This window comes from Lepus europaeus, chromosome 14 (assembly GCF_033115175.1).
Source record: "Lepus europaeus isolate LE1 chromosome 14, mLepTim1.pri, whole genome shotgun sequence".
NCBI classification, from domain to species: Eukaryota; Metazoa; Chordata; class Mammalia; order Lagomorpha; family Leporidae; genus Lepus; species Lepus europaeus.
Window position 1 is genome coordinate 57260126 of NC_084840.1, and position 8288 is coordinate 57268413.

At 38.3% G+C, this 8288-nt stretch overlaps 1 non-coding gene across 1 annotated transcript; it reads left to right on the forward strand.

The window, feature by feature from the left end:
- Positions 1-6570: 6570 nt before the first annotated feature.
- On the forward strand, positions 6571-6677 carry LOC133774018 (U6 spliceosomal RNA). Its single transcript, XR_009867999.1, has one exon. It is a non-coding gene; the product is annotated as a U6 spliceosomal RNA (small nuclear RNA).
- The last annotated feature ends 1611 nt before the right edge of the window (positions 6678-8288 follow it).

Sequence of the window (8288 nt, forward strand, 5' to 3'; positions counted from 1 at the left end):
GTGCTCACACATTGATTTGGAACTATGTGGGGGTGCAATATGTATCAAAATAGCAGAGTGGTATTGATGTGAAGTCCTATTGATGCCATTCAGAAGAGTAAAGAAAACTGAGGACTGGTAGCAAATAACTTATGGCTAAAAGTGAGAGTCACAGACCTTGATTGCTTGAAACAAGACCTTATGTCCAGTCATACAAGGACAGACAGTTGAGTGAGAAGTTTAAGCCTGGAATGATGGAGCTAAAGAGCTCCCAAAACTTTTGATTTCTCAGTGAAGGCAGGTTGCTCTATACAATGTAAAGGTTAGGGTCCTGGTTTGAAAACCTGTAATTCCAAGATATTGCACCAAGATATTTGAATGTACGTTGACTCTTTTAGCTCCCCCTGTGAACTCCCTGGATTTTCAGAGATGTACCAATAATTTCTGGTAAGATTTAGCACCTATATTTTGCTAGATGCAGGAGAAGCATCTTCCAGACTAGGCAATAGGTACCTTTTAAGATGTCCTTCTACCTTCTATTCTGACTGCTGGAGATCTTAGCATAATCTGGGGACATTCTGGTCTTGACATAAGAGGTAAGAGATATGAAGAGAAGAAAGAGACTTGAAGAATACAAGAACTAGCTTAGATGTACCAATGTGAGTCAGGGAGAGTACGCTTGATTGGATTTTGTTGGAATTTGAGGTTATATAAGCAAACACACATTATCCTGAAGGCGCTTTCTGGATGGTGGGCAATCACACTGCCAGAGTGGTATTACAAGTCTGCAAAAACTGATAGCCAACTTTCAGTGCTGTGGAATATCTGAGTTTCCTCCGCAAAAAGGAGAGAATGGATCCCAGGGAATAGAGGAGTAAGCATGATAGACTGGATGTATTTCACTGGGCTGGAAGTCTCACCAGAGGATTATGTTCTATGAGTGGCTCGGAGGACACACCGTTTACCAAGGATGTCAGCAATGACCTGAAGAGAGGGTCACCAGCATCAGAAAGGCATTAGGATGTGGCTTTCTCTTGGAGAAAGGAGGCAATGTGTACTAAAGTGGTCACTGATCTTAACTCATTAAAAACCTTGGCAGTGATGGAGCCCCAGCACAACAGAGCCAGGTGGAGGCATTTCAATAACAGAAATAGGTGGCCTCAAGTACCAGAACATTCTTCCAGGAGCAAGTAAAGGGAGTTGAACTGAGAAGTCATAGAAATGATTAATACAATACATGTCCATAGGGGACAATACATAGGAAGTCAGCAAACATGCTGCTTGACATCTATAATGAAATAAAAGGACAAGAAGGAAGAAGCAAAAGGCCGAAGGTGATTATTCCCATTAAAAGTTTCCAAAATGTTCCTTTAGATTTCAATTTTTTAGAGCTCACACATCAAAACCAATGCTGGGAATTGTGCCATTTAACAATTTTTGTAGTAGTCGCCCATTGTAGTTATAAAAGCCCACTACATATCAAGGTAGCCTCAATGGTGAGTTCAGTTTACCATTGATTTCTTCCAAATACCAAAACTTTTACTGAAGTCTAATGACTTTAATTTTCATCTACATTTATATCCTGAGGCTCAATATTACTCAGCCTCTTTAATAATTCCTAAGCACTGATAATGTCTAATGTTCAAGCTAAAAAAGAAAAAAAAAAGTTAAACAACAATCCTGATGAAAAATATAGAGAAACATTGTGGGTAAGGAAACTTTTAAGCCAAAGCAATAAGTATTTGCAGTTATTGGAATGGATTGCTCTATCATGGGAAAGTTTTCAGACTGGTAAATAATTGTGAGTGTTTTACTTTCTTTAACTGGTTGGCAAGATTGTGTTTATTAGTTTAACCTAGAAGCTATGGAAACTGCCATGTATTTGGTTGCTGCTTAATTCTGATTTTTTTTTCATGTCATTATTTTCAGTGAATTTGGATGAGAAAAAAACAAATCTTTCAAAAATGTTATGGTGTGTGGGTTCAGGATTTGACTCACGAAAGCTATGACTTTACTGCACTAGCTTGTACAATTGCATATTTTCCAAAGGGTAGGCTCAGGAAAGTGTATACTCTTACAGAGAGACAATTCTGCCCTGGAGGTCGGCAGGGGAAGGGAGGTGTATCTCCATAACTAAGAGGGCTGCTTGTTTTCCATTTGAGTGAATCCAGTTAGACTTAGTGGGCTTGGTAAGTAATTCTGAGCAGATGTCAAGTTGACTTAAATGACCAGGCACACAGCATTAACAGGCCTTAAGATATAAGGAGGCTAAATTTTAATGAAGGAAGACATATGTGAGGGATTTGAAATCTGCAACATTTTTCACTGCCTTTGCCAAATAAGCAGTTGCTGCTTTGTGCTCCTAGAACATTTGTTATCACGTTGACATGGCATTAGGTTAAAGTCAGGGGATTTGCCTTCTATATTTCAAGTTCTTTTTTTTGTGTAAAACAGGTAAATCCAAAGTTTGAGTGTTCTTTCCAGAAATACAGGTAATTTATACTGATTGTGAAAGGATTTTTACTCCTAACTGCCTGGTCAGATGGGGGAAACATAAATGAAAAAAAATGGCAGCAACATCACTAACATTTGCTTTACTTTATTTTCATATATATATAAATATATATGTATATATATATTTTTTTTTTGACAACCAGAGTGGACAGTGAGAGAGAGAGACAGAGAGAAAGGTCTTCCTTTACTGTTGGTTCACCCTTCAATGGCCGCCACGGCCAGCATGCTGCGCTGATCCGAAGCCAGGAGCCAGGTGCTTCTCCTGGTCTCTCATGCGGGTGCAGAGCCCAAGCACTTGGGCCATCCTCCATTGCACTCCTGGGCCACATCAGAAAGCTGGACTGGAAGAGGAGCAACCAGGACAGAACCGGCAGCCCGACCGGGACTAGAACCTGGTGTGCCGGCGCTGCAGGCAGAGGATTGCCTATTGAGCCGCGGCGCCGTCCTATTTTCCTATATTTTTAAAACTTTATTCCAACCTCAGGACAGATATAGGGAAATCACTTAATCTTAATACCCAATGACCCAAAGAAGAAAAGAAATTGAATAAGGGCACATAAGAAAAATTATCTAAAGACTCAGAAATGACACATATACACAGAATGTCATAGATGGAGAGAGTTGTTTAGACATGCAAAAAGGGTTACAAAGCAAAGGGAGTAAGGAAAAAGGAAAAGCTTTTCTCATGTGTACTCTTTAATAATAAGATATATGTACATGTGAGTATGAATGTGTAAAATATTTGAAAATGATACTGTCCTAGCCTAATATGTGGAGATCCTTGCATTCCTTAGGCACATTCTTTAAAAACAACAAAGTGACTTCCTAGTCACTTTCAAATAGAGTTGCTGTTTTAAGAATGGGGAACGTTTCTTTCAACTGCACAAACAAATGTGGTTTTCTTTAATGGAATATGGCACTTTGCAATGTTGTAAAGTCACACTGCACTTGATTGCCATTGTTGTAAATGGCTCTTTGCCTGGTGCTTGTCACATAGGGCAGTGCCATGTTAAGGCTGAGGTCTTGTCAACACACACCATCTGCTTGTATCTCACATTAGAGGAAAGGCATGCTTCACTCTGCCACATAGCATTTACTTGATCTTAAATGACAACTTCTCAATTAAGTACATTTTCCTTCTCAGGAAATGACATTTTATTTTAACAAATGTGTATAAACAGACTTTCCGTTTCAAGGAATACAGAAAAAAATAACAGCAAAATGACACAATACTATTTGCCACACTTTTAGACATTTTATGAAACAACTGGTTATTTCAGACTTAGTACACATACTTTTATGATATTTAATAAAATCTTGGGAAAAAACTTAATCTCTTTCTTCTGTACCTATATTACTATGCTAAGTAAATTGCAAAGCTAAAGGAATCTTCAAAAGTAGAAAAGATGCCATAATTTTATCACTGCACAATGGTATAATGGTGTTTGCATATTCTTTCAATCTTTTTTTCTCAGTTATATATCTTACATAATCCCACCAACACTTGGCCATAATAAATTTTTATTACGTAGTTGCAACAAAGCATTTATATTAAATATTTTAATAGAAATTAATCTTTGACTCTGTTTTAAGGTATAGTTTATATCCAAATTAGAAATTATTTTAAAATATTAACCTAAAATATAAATGAATATATTTATAACAAGAAAACATTCCTAGATGCCTGGAGAAAAAGACTAATAGATAATATTAAAAGGATTGTATTGAAGAAAATTAAATTAAATAAAGCAGAAAGAAATACAACACGGAAAGAACACATATTCTATTTTCCTTAGATACAAATAACAATAGAACACTGACCAAGGGTATAAATAGGAATTTCAAAGAAATTCAGAATTGATGAATGAATTCATACTTGTTGACTTTTTATAAAACATTAAATAATATTCTAAAATTTAAAAAAGTCAAATTAAAATAGTGCTATTTTTAAAAGCAAGGACTCTTAAGCCAATCACACACAAAGAGTGCAGATTTCACTTACCCTTTTTTTTATTTTATGTATTTCAAAGGCAAAGAGAGAGAGAGAGAGAGATTTTCCACTTGCTAGTTCACTCCCCAAATGGCTGCAAGGGCTGGGGCTAGGAACTAATATGATATCAATGTATCAACGTGATAACAAATGTTTTAGGAGCACAAAGCAGGAACTATTTTTGGAAATCTCAGAAGTGATCTTAGGTACATGATGAGAGTAGAAGTGGTAATTTTATTATGGTGAATGTGGCAATTTTATTATGATTATCATATATAATTAGCTAGAAGTCATGGTAGGGATATAGCCCGTGGTCATGTGTCTTGTTGTTTTGGGCCAGTTACAGTTCCAAGCAGTGGTTTCATAGGAGCTGCAGGTTTTGGCTGCAGGGAAAGAGGGAGTTTGGCCATGCAAGTGTTTGCTGCATGGAAGGGTTGGTGACATCAGTCCCACCTAGCTAGTTTCCTCCTTACCTACATCCAAATGATGAGACAAAATTGAAGATGAAGCCCACAGAGCCAGAACATACATATCATGTTGTAAGATAAAATTAATCTGTTTATGCCCTAATTGTAGATAACTAACAGCAGACGCAACAGCCAACATTGTAGGCATCTCAACTGATTCACCTTACCCAATTTTGACTGAAAAATTAAAGTGAAACAAATTTTCTGCTTGATGGGTACTAAAACTGTTGTAACCAGATTAGCTGCAGAAAAGAGCATAGATGTCTGTCTAAATTTTCTATAAGTGTGATCAGGATCTTGTACCACTTCCCAGAAGAATTATAACAGGAGATGAAACATGGCTTTGCCAGTGCAATTCCTAAGACGCTGTCAAAGCAATCGCTACCAAAAGGGGAAAGTGTCTAGTTAAAGCAAAGGTGGACCAGTTAAGAGCAAAGGTCATGATAATAGTTTTTTGGGATGCACACTGAATAACTGTAACATTTGTTTATTATGAGAGTGATTTTGAGAAAGATAGCCAAAGTTTTAGCAGAAAAATACACCCAAGAAACCTTCACCAGAGAGTCTATCCATCAGAGGAATGCTGCTGCTCATTCCTCTTTTCAAATGAGAACAATTTTCACAATTTTGTGGGAGTTTCAATGGGAAACCATTAGGCATCCACCTTTCAATCTTTATTTGCATCTTTCTGACACCCTTCTGTTTTCAAATCTTAAAAAGTCTTTAAAGGGCACCCTTTTTCCTTCAGTTAATAATGTAATACACATTGCATTGACATGGTTAATTTCCCAGGTTAAACATGGTTAAATTTCTCAGATCTTCAGCACTGGACTAAAACTTGTTCTACTGGGGCCAGCGCTGTGGCGCAGTGGGTTAAAGCCCTGGCCTGAAGCACCGGCATCCCATATGGGCACTGGCTCTAGTCCTGGCTGCTCCTCTTCCAATCCAGCTATCTGCTATGGCCTGGGAAAGCGGTGGAAGATGGCCTTGTGCTCCTGAACCTGCTTGGGAGACCCAGAAGAAGCTCCTGACTCCTGGCTTCAGATTAGTGCAGCTCCGGCCGTTGCAGCCATTGAGGGAGTGAACCAGTGGATGAAAGACCTTTCTCTCTGTCTCTACCTCTCTGTAACTCTTATCTTTCAAATAAATAAGCCTTTAAAAAAAACAAAAACAACTTGTTCTGTTATTTGAAAAAGTTTCTTGAAGTTGATAGAATTTATATTAAATAATAAAATTATATTTTTATATTTATCATTTAATTCCACTTTGTTCATGAACATGTTGATTTTTGCTTATATGTGATATATGCATGAGATATATACATACACAAAATTATTCATTATATTATTTATAGTGGTAAAATTTTATAGAAGTTTTTTGTTAAACATTTCACAAATATAAAAACAAATAACCCAGTGCAACATTTTAAATACAGTGATGAATGTAGAAAAAGTCTACAGAAAATGCTCATAATATTTCAAATGAGAAAAACAATACATCAAAATGTGCAGGGGAATTTTTTACTATATTTAGTTGAAGAACTTATCTTTAAGTTTAGACAAAGCTACTTGATTATATCTCACATTTACTATATAGTAATGTATTTAAAAATGCAATCCTGTGCTCGCTTTGGCAGCACATATACTGAAATTGGAACGATACAGAGAAGATTAGCATGGCCCCTGCGCAAGGATGACACGCAAATTCGTGAAGCGTTCCATATTTTTTTTTATTAAGTTCTTATCTAAGTGTTGAAACGGTTTGCTAAGTATTCATGTAATATTGCTATTGTCAGCAAGTGATCTAGGACTTGCTCCCTCATTTCTCTATTCTAAGCCCAACTTGTTCTTTCACTTCTCTATTCTCTTCAAGGTAGGGAACTAATTCTATTATGAAGGAATCTGTAGGATGCACAATTTAATCTTTAGACCTTATAAGAGATGGCTAACATTTTTCTGTAATAGCATAGCCAAAATAAGAACTTAACTAATAATCTCATAGCTAGATTCACATCGCCATCAGCGAAGTATACAGTAAGTAGAAAAAAAACCCTCCCTTTCAGACCAAAGGGAAAGAAAGTTTTAAAGTGAGAATATAATTTTCCTCATGGGCATTGTCTACCTTAGAAAAACTACTACAGAACATGCCTGTGACTATAGACTTGTAGTTCAGGCCACCAAAGATTAGAGATGGGACACGGGCACTCCCTTGACTTGCATCGTCTGGTCTGCTTTAACACAAACCAGGAGGAAAAGAAAGCTAGGCATCAGAAGCAATGGGTGGCAGGCCTATTAATGGCTGATCTGTACAGTGATCTGCCCTCAAGGAGACCCAACAGGCCAGTCCACTGCAGTGGCTTTCAATGTGGTAAGCCTGGGCTTCAGCAGAAGTCAGCTTGTGAAGAGCCCTGGCAGCTCTGCCAAGAGTTGGATCACTGGAAATGGACCTGCCCTGGAATCGAAGGATGCCCAGGTCAGAGCCACAGATCTTATTGGCTCCAAGCTGAAAAGCCCTTCACTCAGCCCAACTTCCAAAGTGACCACTGCAGTTGAGGGGACAGCCAAGTAGGGTCAGCAACATTGCAGGCAGAACTGTAAATTTCTTGTTAGAGATGCCCCCCTGCCTTGACCTGGCCAGCTCTCCTCCCAGGCCAACCAAGTAATGAAAGTCAACAGAGTGCCTTCCCCTAGGAGGTTCACACCTCCCTTAGGATATACCCCATGTGAAGAGATAGATAGGTCTGGGCCTCTTAACTTACAAGGCCTAAAGCCCAACAGATTATTATCAAGCCCCTTCTATCAGGTTCTATTTGCCTCTCAATCAGAAAATTACTTGTAGCTTAGACAGCACCTTCCTTAGCTCCTCTAATAATGACTCTGTCCTTTGTTCTAGACCCTGTCTAGTGCACTTGGGCCTCATTCCTTTGTAATCATAACCTCTACTCTACCACCAATGGCTCTACTCCCAACCTGTGTGTACTGATGGTCCTCTTCCCCACTTAATGCTGTATAATTGTTCAGACCTGGTTAAGGCCACTCTTAGGATCATTGGTTACTATCCTCACCCTGTCTTTTATGACCTTGTCTAAATATGATCAGAGTCGGGGAACTTGGAAGGCTTCCATAGCCTTGGCAACTCATGACGACAGCCTAGGGTGGTTACTGGCGCCATAAACTAGAGTGTCAATTTGTTGGGTCAACAACAGGAGCCACTGTGCGCTTGCTCCTGATGTGGGATCTCTGTCCTTAATGTACTGTACATTTTGATTTAATGCTATAACTACTACTCAAACAGTATGTTTCACTTTGTGTTTCTATGTGGGTGCAAACTGTTGAAGT